At 39.3% G+C, this 23,442-nt stretch overlaps 1 pseudogene; it reads left to right on the top strand.

Moving 5' to 3' along the window:
* The first annotated feature begins 1,022 nt into the window (after positions 1-1,022).
* On the top strand, positions 1,023-22,238 carry LOC143557535 (UDP-glycosyltransferase 89B2-like; annotated as a pseudogene).
* Positions 22,239-23,442: the final 1,204 nt, after the last annotated feature.

Here is a 23,442-nt window from a genome sequence, read left to right as displayed (position 1 = left end):
GCTAATTAGACTCAACTAAATGACACGACTATTTAAATTGTTTAAGGGGGGGGGGGGGGGTTAAACTAATTATTATTAAACTAAAATTAACCCTAAGTAATTAAATAATAATAAGCTATAATGATTACTTAACCTAATTAATTATTATATTAATAAACTCTTAAAACCCTAATTAATCAAAATGTGAATAAACTAATAAATTACTTTGATTAATTCAGATGATGAAAGTAACTACGTAGACTAGAATCCCCTAAGTTATGGCTATCAGTTAACTAGGAAAGACGAGTTAAGGAACTGGGATCGTAAGATAAACCCTTGAAAGAAAACCCGAACAGGACCCTTGATCCTTCAAGAAGACACATATGAGTTTCTAACAAGTTTTAAGACACACCAGTTTTATGAATTAAACTTCCTTACGATTATTTAATTGTTTATGTTTAAGTATCTTTATGGCGAAATCCTACCTTACATTGCGGAAATCAAAGATTGCTAAGCAGACTCAATTGACTTAATAAGCTAAGTTGACAATCAAACCTAGACGAACACCTTACGAAGAACTAAATCTAGAAATCCTAATCAACAAAGATCTATCAATAACCTATCACCTTACAGCTCCAGCAGCTCACTTTCATTTATTTGATTAGTTTTATTGTTTCTATGATTTTAATGCATATCAATCACAAACTAGTCAAGAACACACAAGAAATGACCTAACAAAAACCTATCCTATGAAACAATCAACAAGGGTAATGTGAAACAATAAACTTAAGCAAATAAAACCAAGTAATCATACGCATCAATTAAATCAAACTCAACAATTTACTTATAACATAAAATCCATAACGAACATAATCCCTATTAAAATTCAACCAAACAAAGGTTCATCATGACCTAGGTAGTTTATAGAGTTTAGCCAAGCATCATGTAATCAAAATCAAACAAAGTAATAAAATAAGAAAACATGGTGAAATAATAAAGAACGAAAAATCAAAGGTGATAAAACCCATAATCTTCACTCTCGAATGTCTAACTCTTCACCGGATGCTCTCTTGCCTTCAAAACCGCCAAGAATCTCGAAATATAGCTCAAATAATCTTCAAATTCGTCTGGTGGCTGTAGGGTATTCTTCAGGTTAAGATTAAGGGTGTTTATATAGTGAAACAGGACCCAAAACCTGACAAACAAGTAAACTATCTGGAATCTGATGGTGGCCGCTACCCACGTCCATGAATGGTCCCCATGGCCGCACGGCGCGACGCACAATATAGGGTGGCGGTCTGACCGACCGGTTCTCCTTTCGGTTCATTTCCTGATGCGTTCCGGCTTCTCGTGTTTCTCCCTTTTCGACCATAATCAACCTCCGGAACCTACAAAACACAATAATGTTAGTAGTATACAAATCTTAGCTAAAAACGAACAAAAACTAATTAAATGTTAAATAAAATATACAAGGGAAACATATATTTTAAGCATTATATCACCCTCTCATCTCCTCATATCCTTCTCTACACAAGCTTCTCTTGGCTGATCCGGAAATTAGCCCATCATCCCCACAACCAATTATATCCAAAATACTTTCCAAACAACAATTGTTTAATCCCATTGTTACATAGTTCAAATCTCACTACAACAAATCTGGCCTATCCTGACAACTATTTCTAAACTTTTCCTGACAACATGCAGTTGGTATAAATATAAATTTTTTATCCCAACGACATATAGTCGGGAAAAGTGTTGTCGGAATAGCTTCGTCCCGAAAAAAACAAAAAAACTTTCCCCACTACATGTCGTCGGGATAAATATTACAAAAAACGTACATTTTTAAGAAAATGTTTTATTCTTTAATAAAAAGATAAAATAAATATTTTACATAAACTATTAAAATCTTATCCCAACAACATGACGACGGGATTGGGTAGTTAATTTTTTATTATTTGTTTCTAATATAAGATAGTTTTAAAGAAAAGAAAAAAAATAAATATAAACACTCTATCCCGACAACATGTCATCTGGATTGGGTAGTTACCTTTTTTATTATTTTTTTCTAATTTAAGATAATTTTAAAGAAAATAAAAAATAAAACATAAAAACTCTATCCCGACAACATGTCGTCGGGATTTGGTAGTTAATTTTTTGTTATTTGTTTCTAATTTAATATGCTTTTAAAGAAAAGAAAAAATAAAATATAAACACTCTATCCCGACAAAAGTCGTTGGGAGAAGTATCGAGTCAACGGTTTGGTTTAGTCAAAGTTGATCTCGCGTATTAACAACTGTCACGTGTAAAGAATTTCGGGATTTTCTATCCCGACAACATGTCGTCGGGATACCATATCGTCGGGAAAAAGACCAGTTTCTTGTAGTGTCCCAGCCTTCACCGCCCGTGGACATCATCTCCAATCTCTTTCTCGGGTGGACTACCGAGCTCACGTCCCACCTAGGCATTAAACGAGTAATGTTTTCAACTTCAGGTTGTAACATCCCAATTTTTCGTTCGGATAATAATAATAAATATGATAGGATAAGTAGGCTTTTAGATGAACTTAATTATGGACCAAAAGGGAAAGATGGGTCTTAGGTCCATGGGCTTAAGGGAGTATAAATACCCCTTAAACCCTAATCCTTTCCATTTTTATCCTAATCTACACACTAGCCTACACCTTAGAAAACACACACAGCACCATCTTATAACCCGAACCAAGATCCGAAGGCGAAAACCCGAGCTTGTTGGTGCTGAAACGTCGTGACGGACCAAAACAACATCAAGGCTTAACCGTGTTCGTAGTTCGACTCGTTCAAGGTAAGTTTATAGTTAGAAATCGTTCGTATAGGTTCGGTTTGATTTGGGAAATCATAGATCTGTGTTAGTTTGTTATAAACGAACCCAAAACAACAAATATTACTGGAATTGATTAGCATTTGATAGGTTAATTGTTAACCTAAAAGAACCCGTAACCTATATGCCTAAATCGCACCCCTTAAACATCGATGTTAGGCCGATTTGATGGTTGGGGTTTGTAGGAGCTGGTCCGACGATTCCGTTGATACCAAAATCGTGATATTTGGTTAAGAAACGAAGGATTAATTGCAGATCTAAGATCTGTTGACTATTTGCTGTTCTTGACGATTTTGACTTTGACCCTTGAGTCAAAGTCTGGATAAGAACTATGGGTGATTCGTTATGGGTGATTCTTTAGCTAGTTCGTTATGGGAGCTTAGCGAATTAGAGGGTGATTCGTTAGCTAGTTCGTTATGGTAGCTTAGCAAATCAGATGGTGATTCGTTAGCTAGTTCGTTATGGGAGCTTAGCGAATCAGAGGGTGATTCGTTAGCTAGTTCGTTATGGGAGCTTAGCGAATCAGAGGGTGATTCTTTACCCAATTCGTTAAGGGCAAAGTAACGAACTAGGAGTTTAATATAAAGACAGAATGGTCCCTGGACTTAGAAAAGAATTATATAATTACATAACAGCCCTTGGAGTTTGGCAATTTATGAAAGATACCTTTAAAGGTTAATGAGTAACGATTAACTAACCAGGTAATGATTTAATGAAGTAAAACAGCTTAGACGTGTAAGACTAATTAAGTAGCAATGAGATGACTAGAGAGGTACTTAATACTGTAATTAAAACAGTTAGACGCGCACAGCTCGAGAAGGAGTAACCGTTAGCAGAAGAAGTAACCGAGATCAGGTGGTTTCTAGCCCCACTTCCTTGTTATGTTTTCGGGGCTGTGTGCATACTCGATGTGATTAGTCAATACACTTATCCTAAGTGATAAGTGTATGTCCTATGTGATATATGTGTACGATATGAATGATTGCTTGTCGGTACATGAACGATCTTCGGATATTGCATGTACCGTTAGGTTATAAATAAAGATATGGATAATGTATGTAACGCAGGGATGATTACTTGTCGATACGTGAACGATCTTCGGATATTGCACGTATTGCCAAGAATAGCTATGAGTGTCTTCCTATATGGATATTAAATGATAACTTATATACAGAGTTCCCTATACGGATAATATATATAGTGTTCCTTTAATGGAAAGCCCCGAGTTCCTTTGATGGAAAGCCTAATGTTCCTTTGATGGAAACCTAATGTTCCTTTAATGGAAAGCCTAGTGTCTCTTTAATGGGAAGCATAGTGTCCCTTTAATGGAAAACATAGTGTTCCTTCTTTGGAAGTAAATAGGATGCCCCTTCTATGGAGAATATATATATATATATATATATATATATATATATATATATATATATATATATATATATATATATATATAGTGTTCTCCTATGGAGAATTTATACAGAGTGTCCTTCTATGGAAAATATACATATAGCTTGGGCAATAGCCATGGTTCTTTTAATAGATATTATGTGACGTATGTAAGATATGTGTATGTATTGTATGTCGCCTGATTAACTAGAACTCTGTTGGTACATGTATGTCAGTAGTTCATAGTCTAACGTTTGTAATCGAGTCTGTAATGTAATTATGTTTTTGATTATGTTTATGTTTATGTAACGAGCGAAGTTGTCAACAAGTTCGCTCAGGCGAACTTGTTGAACAAGCGAATTTATGGACAACTTCGCCTAAGGCGAAGTTGTCGTGTTTATATAACTGTTCACCGTAACAGTTTGAGGAGAGAGCGAGTTTCGTGAGGTTAGTTTCAGTTGAGTGTTTACAAGTCAGAGTCTGTAATAGTGACCTCGTGTCACGTGTTCGGGTTATCAATATAACGTGTTTCGGTTATTGCTCGTGTGTTTGATTTATACGTATTCTACGCTCGTATCTACCTACGCAGGGATTCCGCACCTGCGCAGATAGCGACATCCCGTGTACGATCCGTCCAGGAACCTACAATTGGTATCAGAGCCATCGGCTCGATTGTGAGGTTCGGGATTTCACGCGGGTGTAGAAAACGTCTCGTTTGACCTATTTACGGGACGAGTTTTTGTTCGTATTGAGTTCTAATCACTTTATACAGTCATTTTCAAGCGTTTACAACGACCGAAAACTGCAGATTCGTCGACATTAGATCTGAATATTTTCAGTGTTCATCGGGCGAAGTTACTGTTCTTCAGGCGAAGTTGCCGTCACTGAAAGTAGGGTTTCGGCGAAGATATAAGGTTAAGCGAAGTTATTCACAACTTCGCTTTCCTGCTAAGTTCGCCTAAGCGAAGTTATCCTCAACTTCGCTTACCTGATAAGTTCGCTTACTTTAAGAAGTTATTCTCAACTTCGCCGAGTCACACTAACTTAAGAATTTTTCCAGCGAAGTTAACACTTAAGCGAAGTTATTCTTAACTTCGCCTTTAGTACTGTTTGGACAAAATTTTGAATTTTTCGGGTTTTTGAGAAGATGTCGCAAATTAACATCTCTGAATTGGTGAAAATGGAAGTCGAAGCGGGGTCAGCCACTAAGACTCCAAGGCTGTTAAAAGGAACCGACTTTGTTGCATGGAAGGATCGGTTTATTCAGTATATTAAATACCAGGATGCAAAGATGTGGGTGTGCATCCAGGATGGATATATCCCACCGACCATGGTGTACGAAGGTCGTGATGTAGTTAAGAAGTACAGCAAGATGGATGAAGAGGAGAAGAAGATGTACAAAGCCGAAAGCAAGGCTCACGCAGCTATCACTATGGCTATTCCACAGGAGATCCTTCATACTTTCAGAAAGTATACATCGGCTCGAGAGCTTTGGGATGCTCTTAAAAATAGATTCGAAGGGAACGTAGGTATTCGTGCCTCGAAGATTAAATTGTTGAAGACTCAGTTCTCTGTCTTCAAATATTTGAAGAACGAATCTCTGGATGATATTATCACTCGATATTATCATCTAATGACAGAGCTAAACAACTATTCGATTGCTTACAGAGAAGAGGAGATAGTTGAAAAGCTTCTCGATGCTCTCCCACCGAAGTGGGAAATGTGCACAGTTCTGATGAGGGAAGACAGAGACTTTCCTAATTGTGATTTGGAGACTGCAGTAAACAAGCTCAGAACCTTTGAGCTTAATATGGTTCGTAAAGAGACACCAACAGATCAGATTCAAGACCCTGGTATGTATGGTGCCAAACTTAAGTCAGGCTCAAGTTCGAAGCCTGAATCTGCTGCTTACTACTCCAAAGGAGAGTCAGGTTCTGACTCTTCTCATGAAGGAAACGTTTCAGTAAACATGAACGGTGATGTTTGCTTCGTTGCTGGAGGTTCAAGTGCTTCGAAACCTCAAACATCCAACAGTAGTTTCTCTCCAAGTGCCTCAAGCAATAACTATTCCAAGATGCCAATGAGTGTCAAATCTGCTGAAGAGCAGTTTGCAGTCTATGCATCTTTTATTGCTTCATATGAGAACTACATACAAGGGAAGATTGTGGACCCTGCTGTTTTGGATGAGGATTATGACCAGATCGATGCTGATGATCTGGAGGAGATGGATTTGCAATGGCAAATGGCCATGATAGTGAGGCGAGTCAAGCGTTTCATGAATAAGACGGGGAGAAAGTTTGTTGGTGGTAGGCCCGGATTCGACAAGTCTAAAATGAGGTGCTATAACTGTCAACAGTATGGGCACTTTGCTAAAGAATGCAGAAACGAGAGAGTTGAACGGGGTCAAGGCCGATCTGCACAGCCTACTGGAATTAGTAAAGAAGTCAATGCCATGTTGTCTAGAGAAGCCGGTGAATACAACTGGAACCTGCATGCGAATGAAACTGGTGAGCAGGCGAATATGGCTAAGGTAGAAAATGAAGATTGTGAGAAGATGACTGGAGAGGAGAAAGCTACTGGTGAGGAGAAAGCTTTCATGGCAGATAACGATGGTCAACCCTCCGAGGTAAGTCCTAAACCTGTTTGTACAAAATGTGAGAATTTGTCTGAGCAGCTTGCGACCATAACTGATCAGTATGTTCGTTTAGATGCTGAATTTAAAACTCTTAAAGAAGATCATCATTTTACTAAGGCAAGAGAAAACAGTTACAAAGTAAAAATAAAAGCATGTGAAAAAGATGTCAAAAGCTTAAAAACTAAACTTGCTGAAAAAATTGATGTAATTGACCTAAGTTATGAGGTTTTAGAAGAAAAGACTAAACTTATTGCTGATCGTGAAAAGCAGATTGCTGACCACCAGGTGAAAGTGGTGGAACTGAACCGAAAACTCGAGCAGTTCCGAAATTCCTCAGCTATTTTAGATCACCTCGTTAGTGATCAAGGTACCTCTCCAAAGAGAGGAGGAATTGGTTATCACGAGGTTCCACCACCTTATAACCACAACTACACTTTCAACCCTAGTATTCAGAAATCTATGGATTTTGAAGTTCCTCAGACAGTTCCAATCAAGGTTACATGTGAAGAACCAACTGTTAGTAATGGCGAAACGAGTTCGCCTGTTTCTAGTGTAAATATTTCTGTTACGAGTCTAGTCTCATCGGATTCGGATAAGTTGTCCGAATCAGGTAAGACGAAAGAGAAGGTGGTGTTACCCACTGGTGGAGATAAAGATAAAACTTCTAAAAAGAGTACTCCACTCAATCCGTACGTCCCACCTTATGTGAGACGAACGGCTGGTAACACTGCCTCTACATCCAAACCAACATTTGAAAAGAAAATGGAGAGTAGGTGTTGCTTTAGATGTAATAAATTAGGACATCTTGTTGCAGATTGCCCTCTGACGCCGAGATACAGAGGTGTGAGGCCAAACAAAACTGAGAATAAGCATCAGTTTGATCCTGCTAAAAATGAAAACTTTTCAAAATGCCAAAATGTAACTAATTCAAGTTTTCATAAAAACAAACCTCAGTTTTTCAACCAAACCACAAGATATAACACTTTCAATTCACATAGGTTTGGAAGGCATCACACTCAATCTTCAAGGAGATTTCCTAACAGGACTTACAGGAATTATCCTGATGCTAACTTTGGAAAGCCAGGGTACGGGACGTATCGATCCAAGACCAATTGGTCTTGGGTCCCAAGATTCTAATTCTCTGTTTTATTGTGCAGGAACAGTTGAACAGGGCTGCCCACAGTCTTTGGATTGTAGATAGCGGCTGTTCCCGGCACATGACGGGCAACAAACACTTGTTGCAAGACTTAAAACCTGTTCAGGGGGCGAGAGTTAGTTTTGCTGGTGAAAGCGGAGGAAGAATTACTGGTAGAGGTACAGTGTCAAATGGAAGGATGACACTTGAGAATGTGAATTTTGTGGAGGAATTGAAGCACAATCTGCTGAGTGTGTCGCAGATTTGTGATAAAGATTACACTGTCCATTTCACGAAGAATGAAGCGATCGTGTTGAAGCCTGGTTTCCAGATACCAGACGAATGGATAGTAATGAAAGCTCCACGTGAAACAAATACATATGTGATGGATATGAGGTCTACTGAAATGGCCACGGGAGAATCTTGTTTAATGACGAAAGCAAGCGAATCAGAATCTGAATTGTGGCACAGGAGAATGGGGCACATTCATCTTCGGAAGATGAACTTCATTGTCAAGAATGGGCTTGTGATGGGCGTTCCCTTAAAAAGTTTTAACTTTGAAGACAAATGTATAGCATGCAAGAAGGGAAAGCAACACAAGAAATCCCATCTCACCAAGAAGGTCAACTCTATTGCCGGTACTCTAGAACTACTTCACATGGATCTCTTCGGTCCCGTGAATGTAAAAAGTCTAGGAGGTACCTCTTACTGCTTGGTGATCACTGATGACTACTCGCGATATTCGTGGGTATATTTTCTGAAATCGAAAGATGAGACGGCTCAAATGGTGAAGAATCTAATTACAAAAGTTGAGAACGTCATGAGTAAATCAGTTAAATACATCAGAAGTGACAATGGAACAGAGTTCAAGAACTTTGAAATGGAAATCTTCTGTCTTCAGAAAGGAATTGAACATCAATACAGCGCTCCGTATACTCCGCAACAGAATGGAGTGGCTGAAAGGAAGAACCGAACTTTAATTGAAGGAGCCAGAACTATGCTGGCAGATTCAAAACTTCCTGTGATATTCTGGGCTGAAGCAGTTGCTACAGCCTGCTATGTTCTGAATAGGGTGTTAACGGTTAAGAGACTTGGAAAAACATGTTACGAGCTTATGCATGGAAGTAAGCCCAACTTGAGCGGTCTTGAACCATTCGGGTCTCCTTGTTCGATTTTGAAGACTAATTCGAAATTTGGTGAAGTAGCCGATGAAGGAATCTTAGTCGGTTATGTTGTTGGGACTCCCAACAGACGGGTCTTCAATACGTCGACTTGCAAGGTGGAGGTGGTGTGTAACACCGACATTACTAGTTACCAATCGCCAAAACCAAGCAATGGACATGCTGAGCTTTTCGACTATGTTAAGCTGTTTAAGTCATTTAACATCCCTAATTTGGAAATTTCTGAAGAAGAAGAAAGAATTGCGTCGAAGATGATACTTGATGAGGAAGAGAATCTATTGCAACGACAGCTTATTGAGAAAAGTCAATCTTCCACATCAAACACTATTGATACCCCTGCTGCCTTACCTGAAGATGAGTTTATCAATCCATTTCACTCCCAGCCAGAAACAACCATTGATGAGATCTCTTCAAATTTGGAAGATAATTTGCATGTCGGTGCTGTTCCGACCACGAGAATTCACAAAGATCACCCATTGGAGAATATTATAGGTGATGTGTCCTCCAGTGTACAAACCAGAAGTAGCTTGAATGAGCACACCTGTGTTTATACAAGCATTAAAGAAACGGGTATAATGAACGAATGTTTGTACTCCTGCTTTATTAGCCAGATTGAACCGAAAAATTATCAAATGGCTCTTAAGGACAGCTCGTGGGTCGAGGCCATGCAAGAAGAGTTGGCTCAATTCGAGAAGATGGAAGTCTGGTCTTTGGTTGAAAAACCAAGGAATGTGCATGCTATAGGCACAAAATGGGTGTTTAAGTGCAAGAGGGATGAAAAGGGGATTATCATTAGAAACAAGGCAAGGCTGGTTGTTAAAGGTTTTAATCAGCAAGAGGGTATTGATTACAATGAGGTGTTCGCTCCTGTCGCCCGGTTGGAAGCAATAAGATTGTTTTTGGCGTTTGCTGCGTTCAAGAAGATGAAGGTCTTTCAGCTAGATGTGAAGAGTGCGTTTTTAAATGGAAAAGTTGATGAGGTTGTGTATGTTGAGCAACCTCCGGGTTTTCCTGACCCAGACTTCCCAGATCACGTATACAAGTTGAGCAAGGCGCTATATGGATTACATCAGGCACCTCGTGCCTAGTATTCAACGTTATCAGACTACTTGCTCGAGAATGGTTTTGAAAGGGGTTTAATTGACAGCACACTGTTCGTGAAGAGAGAAGGAAGCGACTTCCTACTAGTTCAAGTCTACGTGGATGACATCATATTTGCTGCATCAAGAGTCTCCATGTGTCAAGATTTTGAAGATGTCATGAAGAAAAGGTTCGAAATGAGTGCTATGGGTGAACTAACTTTCTTTCTAGGATTGCAGGTTGATCAGAAGAAGGACGGGATGTTCATTCATCAGACGAAGTACGTTCATGATGTGCTCAAGCGATTCAAGATGGAGGACAGTTCTCCATATGACACTCCAATCTGCGTCAATCACAAATTGGGCGCTGAATCAGATGGTGACGCAGATGTGGACCCAACTCTGTATCGGGCGATAATAGGTTCATTAATGTATTTAACTGCTTCTAGGCCTGATATAATGTTTGCTGTTTGTCTTTGTGCACGTTTTCAGGCAAATCCGAAAGAACCTCATTTGAAAGGTGCAAAGAGGATACTACGGTATCTCAAGGGCAAGCCGAAGCTAGGGTTGTGGTATCCGAAGGGAGGAGACGTGGAACTAGTTGCTTATACTGATTCTGATTATGGAGGGTGCAATCAGAGTCGGAAGTCGACAACAGGAGGATGTCAGTTTCTCGGTGGAAGATTAGTTTCCTGGCAGTGCAAGAAACAGACGTCAGTTGAAATCTCAACATGTGAAGCTGAATATATGGCAGCATCCAACTGCTCTTCACAGGTTTTGTGGATTCAGCAACAATTGCGCGACTATGGTCTGAATTTCTTACTCACTCCTATTTTAATTGATAACACTGCAGCCATCTCAGTAATTAACAATCCCGTGAAACATAGTAAAACCAAACATATTGACATTCGTCATCATTTCATACGGGATTGTGCTGAGAAGAAACTGATTAAGATCGAAAAAGTCGATACGCTCGAAAATTTCGCTGATTTATTTACAAAAGCGTTTGATAAATCCAGATTTCAAAACCTAATTGAGCTGAACGGGATGATCAATCCCGAGTAACCATGTTTTTGTGTTTATTTAAAAAAAAAAAATCACTACTGCTTAAAATTAGTCGGTTACCTCAGTTTGATGGACATATCCACGGATATGTTTTGGTCCTCGTTTCTACTTAGAAAATGAGGGTCGCCATTAACCAGATGACTGAAAGTGACCGGGGCAGTTATGATGTGTTTTCTTTCTGTCGCTGAAAATTAGTCGGTCATACATAGTTAGAAGGACACATACTTGTATGTGGTCGGTCCAGTTGATCCATTGGATCTTCAGGATTGCCGTTTACCTGAAGACTTTGACTTGATCGGGGTGACTGAAGTCAAATTTTTTTTTTAGGGAAATGAAATTACTTTTCAAGTCTAGTACTTCGTATGAAGTAAATGTGCTATGTTTAACAGAAAGTTGATCCAACCTTGGAAAATGATATATATACTGATTGTGTGTGCTTAACTAGTGAAGTTATTAGGCTTAAAAGACTTTAGGACAGTCATTGTATGTCATGGTAATTTTTATGGTGCGTAAAAGTGTATGTGATATTAACTTAAATTACTCGATTTTACGTGGAAACTCCTTAAGAGTTTTGAATGTCTTCACGCATTTCTTTCCGAATGATAGGCAGAAAAGCGACTACCCAGTCATACACGAGCCCGTAAGTGTTCTGATTCCCGTGAAGAAAGCATTTCAAGACACTGCAGTGATCCAGATTCGGGACTTACAGTGGTTTAGTACTCCGAAGTCTATAAGTATGTTTGATTAAAAAAAAAAAATTTGTTAAGTACTTATGAGTTATTGTAACAATCAAGACTTCTCAATTCTGGAGTAAGAAGAGAACGGGAAGCAGACAACGAGTATCTACAAGTTAATCAGACACTATGGGTCGAAGTCAATTCGGGGTGACTTGGGTATAGCCAAATACGCCTTGAGAATAGATAGAAGGCTTCATTATCTCTGAGTTGTTGCCCACTTAAATTTTGAGCTAAATTGAACCTTAATCCATATCACAGAAACGATGAAAACCATTTAAGTTATTTACATGCTTACAACCTGTTTCTCTATGTCATAATACGGCTAAACACGTAGTGATTGTGATTCCTGTTAGGATCTTTTCTAAAAACATAGTGGTCCCTGACTAGACTGAAATTTGATCCCTTATTTCGTTAAATTTTTATAAGTTTTTCTATTTTTGTAGTTGTATTATTTTATATCTGGTTACTTAGACTTGATCATTTTTGTTTAACTCTTTATGAAACTTTCAAATGTTAATTGACTAAATGTTCAAACTTAAAGGGTTTGATTTTGAAATTATAGGCGAAGTAGTTGAATCAGGCGAACTTGTGCATAACTTCGCCTAGGCGAAGTTATTCGTAACTTCGCCTGAACTACACTGACCCTATATAAGGCTTTTCAAACAGTAAATATCATTATTTTCAAAATTCTCAGCGAACTTGAGCTCCGATTTTCCGGCGAACTTGATTTATTTTCGTATTCGATCTTCGTTTCCAGTTTCGATTATCACTTGAGGGTACGTGTTGTCGTTATACCTCAAAATCATGTTCTTTTCATGGTCGTTTTTACCCGGTTCGAGACCTCGGGTCGTCGGACCTTCAAAACAAAAATCTTAAAAACTTGTGTTAACGTGAGCATGGACATTCTTTTCAACTTCACATCCTTAATATCATGTGTATTGATGTCCTTGATCATCGTACTTAGCCAAAAACACCGGATTTCCGGTGTTGGAATCTGAACAGTCGCCGTTTCAGATGAAGGCGATGTTAGGGTTTAGGCGAAGTTATCCGCAACTTCGCCTGGGGCTTAATTTCGCCTAACACTTATCTTCGCCTGAGGCGATGTTGTGATAAGGTGAAGTTATCTTCAACTTCGCCTAAACCAATTTGTTTAACAGTTATTTAGACGAACTTACAGATGAAGCGAAGTTGTTTCCAACTTCGCCTCACCATTAATTTCGCCTATACAGTTTTAATCACAACTTCGCTCATGGTATAACGCGAACTTGTGAGTTGCTTAACAGTTATCTAACTTGGTTCGTTTGGTGCAGATATGGCTGCTGTTGGCGGTGCTGGTGGTGATGACGGTAATGATCAAAGACAGTTCTTTCCAGCGCATAACCAGTACATCATGTTAGACCCAGACGCAAGTGGCGTGGAGGACTACAGGGAAATAATAACATTTCTCCTGCGCTCAAGGATCTTCCATGCGATCACGAATACCCTGCCTATTTCATTACCTAACATTGAAGACTTTTGGCAGTCGGTAGAGTATGATTGCCGGGTTGAGCCCCCGGTGATGCGAGCAACCGTAAATGGTCATGTTGTGCAGTTCTCTTCAGAAGATATACGGTTGGCTTTGCAGTTTGGAGAAGAAACGAGGGATGACCCAACGGAGTTCGTAGCTCCTTTTCGTGATGGGGCATTTCTCAGGATGGGTTATTCAGGTCCGTTGGGGGACACGCAGAGGAGAAAAGGATTTTTGTTAGATCAGTGGCGCTTCCTAATGCACGTTTTGATCGTGTGCATGTCTGGGAGGAAGGCAGGAACTGATGGAATGGGCGCGACGATGCAGTCTGCCATGACTGCCCTGACTTACAACAGAAGATATTCATTTAGTCAGCTGATATTTTATGAGATTGATCGTCAGAGGAGGGCTGTGGCGCGTGAGCGATTTATTATGTATCCTCTATTCTTACAAATGATTCTCAATCATGTGGCTCCGTTGCTACCTCAGAGACGCCCTATTAGATACGTTGAATGTGTGACGAAGCGTATCTTTGCTCAGTGTCGCACTTCTAGCGCACGAAGCAAGCCTGAGCTGCGTCCCAGGCATACTCCACTGTTCGGGTATCTTGTCAATCCGGAGTATGTTCCTGCTGGTGGGGACGAGTTCAGAGACCCAAGACCACAACAGGCGGCAGCACCTCCTGCTGTATCAGCTGCGCCTGCTGTGCCTACTGCTGAAGACGTCGACCTTGATACTGCTTTTAGCGGCCAAGGATTGTTTGATATGGATGTCTCGGGTTCTCAGGCCATGGATGTTACTAGAGCAGTTACTTCGGTAGCTGACTCCGATCTTGATGAGACATTTGCTGAAGCTAGACGTTTGCTGGTGTCTAGGGAGAGAACGATTGGGAAGAGGATGAGAACGGTTGACAACGATGACGAGGAAGATGATGAAAAAGAAGCAGTTCAGCTAGTGCTCAGACGTTCAAGAAGAGAACGGACAGGTATGGGTTCGAAAGCTGGAGAAACTTCAAGGCTGGTACGTTTTGCTCCACCTGCCTTGTCTGGTATGTCTCTTATTCCTTCTACAGCACAGGTTACTGCCGTCCAGACGTCGACTCCAACAATTGTGTCTCTACCACCTCAATCGCTTACTCCATCGGTGGTAGTAGCACGATTTGTTGAGTCTACAGTCACTACTACTGCAGGGTTACCAAGTGTACCACCTGCGGTCACTTCTGCTGCTGATGTCCCGCCAACTCCAACGCCTACTTCAGACTCCGAAAGGATAGCTTCACTAGAGAGGATTGTAGCTGAGCAGTCCAAGACCATTCAAAGCCTAGTGGAAGCAAACCAACTACAGGCCTCCCTCCTGGTCGAGCATGGGAAGATCATAGACGCTATGAAAGCGTTCTTGGCATCTCAGGGGGAGATGAGCTGTAGGGGAGATGAGTTGAGGACAAAACGGAGAGAAGATCATGACGATGATCCCAATGCACCGGAAGGTGCAGGTGGTGAGCTGCCAAGAACTTCTATAGCTCTTGGTACTTCCACAGCTGAGGGGGAGTCTACAAGCGCAGCTGGTGATGATGATGATGTTGATGATGTAATCGACGCGTTGAAAGAGCTAGATGATGATGATGATTTTATGCTTGAAGAAGATGTGCTGCCGAGTGATGAGATTGAGAAGATCGGTGAGCAAATTATTGTTGAAAGTGTGATAGAAGAAGGGGAGATAGTAGATGAAGATATTGAACACGAGATTCCAGAGGTTGAGATGCACGATATGGGTGATGAGACAGTTGTGGAAGATACTGAATGGGAAGAGCAGCCGAATTGGAAGGAAGGTTGTGCTCAATGGTTCGTAAAGACGAAGAAACCGGCGGTCCCTAAAATGTTCAAAAAGAGTTACAATATTAAGGGATACGCTGAAGCAAAGAAAGGTATTATCTGCTGGATATATGATGAGCAGCTGCGACTCTTCGTGATCAAAAGATATGACGGGATTCAGTACTTCAGGAGAACTTTGAGATCATTAAACACACTGCCTGAATGTGAGGTTAAAGACTTGGCCAGATTGGGGTTGATAAATCGAAGTGACAATAACATGGCTAGAGTCATCGGAAAGATCGTATGGAAAGAGAGCATTAAGGAGAAGAAGTTTGAGCTGCTGAAACCACAAAAGGGGAAACTTGTCGAAGACAAGGATAGAGGTTTGAGAGCTGATGGAAAGCCTTGGATGGTTATGAAGTATAAACCTATCCGGTGCCTTAAAGAAGTACCGATGAAGCTTATGCCCAAGGACGTGCTCAAAGACCTAAAATGGTGGTTCGTGGATTGTGAAACAGCGGAGGCGGTAATGGAAGATGAGGATGAACAAGAAGTGCTTAGGGTTTACGACCCGATGCATCTTGTTAATCTATCGCAAGCTGATCTGAAGATGCTCAACGAAAAGAAGATCTTCTACATTCCTGCTTGGAAGGATCAAGCAAGGAAATATCAAAGGGTGGTGTCGGTATGTGTTAGAGAAGGAGCGCACGCGTAAAGCTACAAGATTACAAGACTCAAGCTTTGAAGATCAAGATATGAAGCTACTGCCAAGGGGGAGTCTGTTGGTACATGTATGTCAGTAGTTCATAGTCTAACGTTTGTAATCGAGTCTGTAATGTAATTATGTTTTTGATTATGTTTATGTTTATGTAACGAGCGAAGTTGTAAACAAGTTCGCTCAGGCGAACTTGTTGAACAAGCGAAGTTATGGACAACTTCGCCTAAGGCGAAGTTGTCGTGTTTATATAACTGTTCACCGTAACAGTTTGAGGAGAGAGCGAGTTTCGTGAGGTTAGTTTCAGTTGAGTGTTTACAAGTCAGAGTCTGTAATAGTGACCTCGTGTCACGTGTTCGGGTTATCAATATAACGTGTTTCGGTTATTGCTCGTGTGTTTGATTTATACGTATTCTACCCTCGTATCTACCTACGCAGGGATTCCGCACCTGCGCAGATAGCGACATCCCGTGTACGATCCGTCCAGGAACCTACAAACTCACTCAGCGTAGCTGACTTTTAGTATGCACGCAGGTGAATATGTTTATCGAGAAGGCATGAGGATGACACATGGCATGGGTTGAACGGCTGGCATATGAAGATAGGAGAAAAGATGTTTTAAATATAATGTTTTGTGTTATGGTATCAAAGAAAAGATTAAATGTTTTGTAATAAACGGTTAAAGTTTTATATTCCGCGAAAGTTTTAATAAACTCTGATTTGTAGAACTGTGTTTATGAGTAAATCTGACGCTAAAGTAGGGCTACCAGGAACGTGGCCTTACACAGGTGCTCTTGGTTCGTCCATTTTTCATGCTTTAGGCGAGACATACCGAATATTAACGATAAAAATGCAAACACCCGATAACGAATATTTCTTGATTTCCTTTCCGGAGATCCCAAACTCGCTCGAATTTCCTTGCCACCAGCGTCACATAGTTATAAAAAAGGTGACCATGATTTTGAATCTTTTTTAGGAGGGAAATGTTGTCCAATATGAAAAGTTGGGGAATTGTGTACAACGCATTTAACGGACTAGAAGGGGTTTACATTGACTACATGAAAAAACAAATTTGGCCATGATCAGGTTTGGGCTGTTGGCCCATTACTTCCTGATGAACATGGCCCGATGGCTAGTGCAAGAACCTGGTGCACTGCGAGTCCACCTCCCGACCTAGAGGTGCACAAAAAACTCGTACCCGGAAACGGACCCAAAAAAAATAGCGAAACCGGTATTTTTTATACCCGGGTATTCTATACCCGAAACCGGAACCAACCCCACCCGAAGGGTTTGGATATGGTATGCATTTTGAGCTCAATATCCGTACCTGGAACCGTACCCTATTTATACCCGTAAATACCCGGAACCGGTCATACCCAATACCCATACCCGGTTATGCCTGATACCCGATACCAATTTTCAAATATCCGAAACAATACATGAGTTTTTATAGTATATTTTTATGTTTAATTCACAACTTTTATGTTTAAGTTTTTTTTAAATGCGTATTATTATGTAAACAATTTGTGCTTAAGTGAATTAATGGTTTTAATTATTTTTATAATTTACAAAGCAAATTAAAATTTAAACAAATTTATAATGAATAAAATGATTACAAATTCAAAACCGGGTATTAAAATCCGGTAGTACCCGAACACATACCCGGTTCCAATACCCGGTAATACCTGAACCCGATCATACCCTACCCGGGTGCATAGGTTTGAGTTTTTCTCCTCAATACTCTGTTAAACCTTAGACAAGTGAATCAAGAACACCAAACCCGATATTGCATAAAACGTTTTTGCGACTCTTTTCATTAAAAAGAAATAAGAACAAAATATTTTCTACCATTTCTACTCTACACAAATAAAACATTAAATGGGTTTATATACCCACAATTGTAATCCTACTCAAACTAGGAAACATAATTAAGCTAGACTTCTAATTTATTTAATAATAAGTAAAATATAATTATGACACCAAATTATTCAACTTAGTCCCTAAACTTTGGATCTCCACCAGACCGCCCCTTGAGATCTTCTATACCACCCTTATACTTTTCGTATTAACCAATCGAATCCTTCAAGTTGGTATTGCTTCAAGTTTTACACTCCCTCTCAATGCCAACTTCTATTGTTCCTCCATGATCCTTCACACCTTGTAAAGCTCACACCTCTTTGAGTTTGATTCTTGGATTAAACCTTTTCACTCTACCTTTGGGTTTCTTTTTTCTGGTTACACATGAGCTAGTTTTGAGATTGCCATTGTTTACAACTGCATCACCCGGTTTCAGATAGGAAACAACTTTTGCTTTCTCAACTTCATGACTAACTATCATGGTACTCAAAGCAATTCTTCCATCTTCACTTGATCCATGCTCCCTCTCAAACTCAAGTCCTTCGTTTGTTCGTTGATTCGGATCACACGAACTTTGCATGAACCTCAAGCAAACTCCAACGTCAACTTTGTTCGTTTGTTGATCTTCAACTTCTTCTATTCCATCATAACAACCGTAACATGAGACGGAACTACCTCCTCGTTCACTTCATCCAACACGGTTTCTTTCTCGTCTTCTTCGATTACTGTCACGATTACGTCTTGATTAACCGTACTTTCTTCTTCAACCATAATTTCCTCATCATCTAGTTTCAAAATAACAATAGATGATTCCTAGGTTACCTTCAACGGATTCGACTCTGACACAACTTCTTGACTTGTCCACCAACAGGAGCCTTCTTCAAACCATTCATCTACCACGTTTGGTTTGAATTCGGTGTCAACTGCATATTTTCCTTGAACCTCGGCCATATTAGCCTCCACTTTCCATGGTTCTTCTTCTCTAACAACAACTGCATTACCTTCATCCATTGGTTCTCGACAGTATTTTTTCATATGCCCTTTTTCTCCACATTTATGACACCTAAAAGGAAACTGTTTTGATTGATACCTTGATTCCTTGTCTCGGTTCTCTTCGTCTGATGAATCTTCTTCAAAGTTGTCAACCCGGCCCTTCCGGTTCAATTATCTCTTCTTGGGTCGGTCACGTTTCTCATTCTCCCAATATTTACCCTTGCCTTTCTCACTATCACGATTCTTATTTTTGTAGAACCGATGCTTCTCCTTCCTTCCGACATACAAGGCTTCACTCTCGGTTTTAATTGACACCTCGGCTAACTGTTTTGCTAAGGCTTCTTGTCCGGCAAGAATATTATCAAACTCGGTAATACTCGGTTGGGTCGCCCATCCTTGAATAGCGGTAACGAAGCTACGATACTCCGGCCTTAAACCATGGATGAGTATCCGTTTCATACGAGCATCGCTAACCCGAGACTGTGGATCAAGTTCTCCAATTTTGCGACACAAATTCTTAACTTTACGAAAATATTGTGAAATAGGAAGGTCACCTTGAGAAATCGTCATCAACTCACCTTCGACTGATTGCAATCGAGCATCGTTCTTCTTTGTGAATAAGGTCTCCAATGTATCCCACGCTTGCTTTGGGTATTCGAGATCTTGAATGTGATTAAAAACATCATCATCAACCGTTGTCTTGATGATAAACATCGCCCGCCCCACTTTCACCTGCCACTTCCAGATACTACAGTTAATATTGTTTGCAGGTTGTCTCGTCTCGGTACCGTTCGTTACTTGCCAAAGATCTTGACCTTGAAGATACGATTTGATGCACGTCGACCATTGTTTATAGTTGCTCTGGTTCAACTTCTTGATTCCTCTTACAAATTGTAACTCTGCCATTGTTTCTGACTCTTTGATCTAGTTCTTGTTGCGATCGGTTCCTTTGCTACAACTGTGATCGGTTTCTTTAAGGTCATAATTCGCAGGAACATTCTATAGTCTTAATAAGAGGAGGTAGAGTGAAAGATTCGCCAGGTGTGAAATCCTATTGTATTCGAGGAGTCAAGGATTTGTTGGGAATTCCGGATCGAAGAAAAGGGAGATCAAAATATGGTGCAGAAAAACCAAAATCGAGATGAATGGAAGATGCCTCTGTCACTCTTTTTTCTCCAATTTTCAGTACGAAGTTACTGGCTCTAAGAAGGAAATTGCGCCTTAGCCCATGGACTGATACGGAGACTACTCTACAGGGGAAATATCTTACTTGACTAGAGCGGATCCCGAGACTTCACCCGTTCCTTTAAACTGTTGGGCACTACATTCTATAACGAGAATCACAAGGCCGGTCAACAAGGAACAACCTGGCAGAGTGTCCTGAGATAACAAGGCAAAAGTGAGAACGCCCAGTGACGAGAGTGGCGCACCTTCCTTCATAACGACAGGTAACCTGGTAGGTGAGTCACTCTCCGCTAAACTGGTAGGTGGGACTTGCTCTACTTCTCTATTTCATAACACTAGCCAACCAGCGTACCTCATTGTCACTTCACCCCTCTCCTTTCAGTCGAGTGTATATAATAACCTCTCACTTTAGCTCGAGCCATTTCATCTCCTCTCAATAACAAGAAAAATCGCTTTTTTCGTTTCGCTTCATCTTAAGCTGTCGCTGAAGAGGCTGATGCCGCCAATCGGCTTTTCCTGAATGTTTACATTTTTTGGTTCACGAGTGATCAATAGTAACAATACATCTTTACGAAAATAACTATACCCGGAAACACTGCTGATCAAACGACGGTGGCAGAGCTAATCCAGTAATATCTCACAAATAAAAACACGTGGAGCTTGGCTTTTGGTGTAGGTTAATTCATGTAGGACAAAACTCAAACAATGTGTGTGGGAGTCGCCGTGATGTAAATCTCTAACAACACAATTGTGGTTTGGACGTTCTGGTGATGATATGGGTTAACCACAAAACAAAAAAAAAAATATTATATATAGAGGACAATGTTATTATTTCTTTCTCACCGATTAAATAACTTTTCTCGGCTTCTTTATTATTTCACACGCAAGAATCAAAGCACAACCAAATCTTCTATTCTTTTCCTAGTCTGACGGTCTCCTTTTTCTTCGATCGATTTCTTGACCTTTTATGTCTTTGATTGAAACTAATATCACCATCAAGACTTGTCGTCGATCGGAAACACAAGTTGGATCGTTAGGCTCTAATACCACTTGTTAAACCTTAGACAAGTGAATCAAGAACACCAAACACGATATTGCATAAAATGTTTATGCGACTCTTTTCATTAATAAGAAACAAGAACAAAATACTTTAAGACTCTTTCTACTCTACACAAATAAAACCTTTGATGGGTTTATATAACACCCACAATTGTAATCCTACTCAAACCAGAAAACATAATTAAACTAGACTTCTAATTTATTTAATAAGTAAAAGATAATTATGACACCAAGTTATTCAATTTAGTCCCTGAACTTTGGATCTCCACAAGACCGCCCATTAAGATCTTCCGTACCACCCTTATACTTTTCGTATTAACCATTCGGGTACTTCAAGTTGGTATTGCTCCAAGTTTTACATACCCTACCCAAACCCTACCCGATTTCTCTCAATACCCGATCATACCCGAAACCGGTTCCATACCCGAACCCGGGTATTAGAAAAAAAACCGATTTGTGCAACTCTATCCCGGCCTGCTCATCTAGTTCGATAATTAACCCGTTGACTCAGTCATATATATTTGTTTTGGCAGCCGGGCCACATTAAGTGAGATGCAAATGTGTGCGTTATTAGCATCGACTTTATATTTAGTTTAAATGCAAGTGATTCACGCACTATGATCTCGAGTGGGTTCGAAGAAGATTTGGTGAGCGGTTCGGGTCGAGGGTTCATAGTCAAAGGGTGGGCTCCACAACTAGCTATACTTAAACATCAGGCAGTAGGCTCGTATTCGACTCATTGTTGGTGGAACTCTATCTTGGAAGGCATTGCGGCGGGTGTGATGGCGTTGGCATGGTCCATGGTTGCAGACCAATTTTCAAATGCTACGCTTCTGGTTGACCAATTGTGTGTTGGGAAACGAGTTTGTGAGGGTGGAGCTGATATAGTTCCTGACTCGCACGAGTTGGCTCGATTGTTAGACGAGTCGTTAAGTGGTGACTTGCGAGAGCTAGTTAAGGATAAGGAGCTTAACCAAGATGCCATGAAGGCTGTGAAAGAAGGAGCATCAGTAAGGGATTTGGATATGTTAAGCTTTTATCTGAGCTCTGAGATCATATAACTACTATGATATTTTCTTGTTCTTCTTGGATTATAGTGGTTATTCTAATTCAATACATTTAACTACTTTAAGTAAAGAAAAGTTAGTAACTAATTCTAAATCAACAACATAATGAAATTACTAGGGTATACCTGTGTTACACACGGGTGGAAAAACATGTCAACAAACATAATAAATTTAAACAACAAATTCAAGCAATACAAAAACTTCATCAAATTTTCAAACCAAAACGTTAACCATTTACATTGTCTAGATATTAAAAGTTAAAAGTTACAATAAGTTAATGTACATCGAACAACCAAAAAACATCAACAAAAGACATAGAGATGTTCTTTCATGTTAAACCACCGTCAACTTCTTCAAACATTCTACCAACACAAACTTATTTTGCTTCACCACCTGAAAATATAATAAAACAATAGCATCCAAATTAAATATACCATAATAATATATTTAATAATGAGTAACATTTGAATATTAATAAAGTTGTTTTTATTAAATTATTGGTTTTATTAAAACAAAATAACATACAACAACAAACAAAGTAAAATGACAACATAAAACATGTTTCTAACTTAAACAATTAAACCAGAAAGATATATCAATAAAAACCTTTTTTGGCCGTCATTTTATACCTAACAAATTTGATACTCTTTTAAAACAACCAGTTTTGAAATATTTTCAAAATAGTTACAAAATATAAAAAAATTGGAATTAGTCACCTTCAAAAAATTATGAAATTTTTTTTATCTTGACCAATCTTGCAACAAACTTTTAAATCACTGACATTAATATTTTGTTAAACTTGCAAAACTTAAAAGCGTTTTACAATAAATGAATTTTCAAATAACTTTGGAAAGATTAAAAAATTTTATGTTGACTTTGGAAAGATTAACTATATCATAAAATCGGTTGCTAAATAAGTATACATATATATATATATATACAAATCCGTTTTAAACTAATTTATTGACTGCTTAACAAAAATAGTTTGTAAAAACAATCAAGAATTTAATTTGTTCTTATTTGAAATTCAAAATTTTGACCATAAATTAAAATATAATAGGGTTAGATAATATTAATTCTGTTAAACGTATTATGTATAAACACTTTCTAAACATAAGTTTGAATATAATAAACCGGTTTATTGTAAATAATTATCTCCAAAAATAACATATTGATTATAAAAAAATACTATTATTAA

This window comes from Bidens hawaiensis, unplaced genomic scaffold (genome assembly GCF_021521415.1).
Source record: "Bidens hawaiensis isolate Kalapana, Puna unplaced genomic scaffold, B.hawaiensis_p1.1 tig00001087_1, whole genome shotgun sequence".
Classification (NCBI taxonomy): Eukaryota; Viridiplantae; Streptophyta; class Magnoliopsida; order Asterales; family Asteraceae; genus Bidens; species Bidens hawaiensis.
This window is presented reverse-complemented; position numbering and strand designations above follow the sequence as displayed.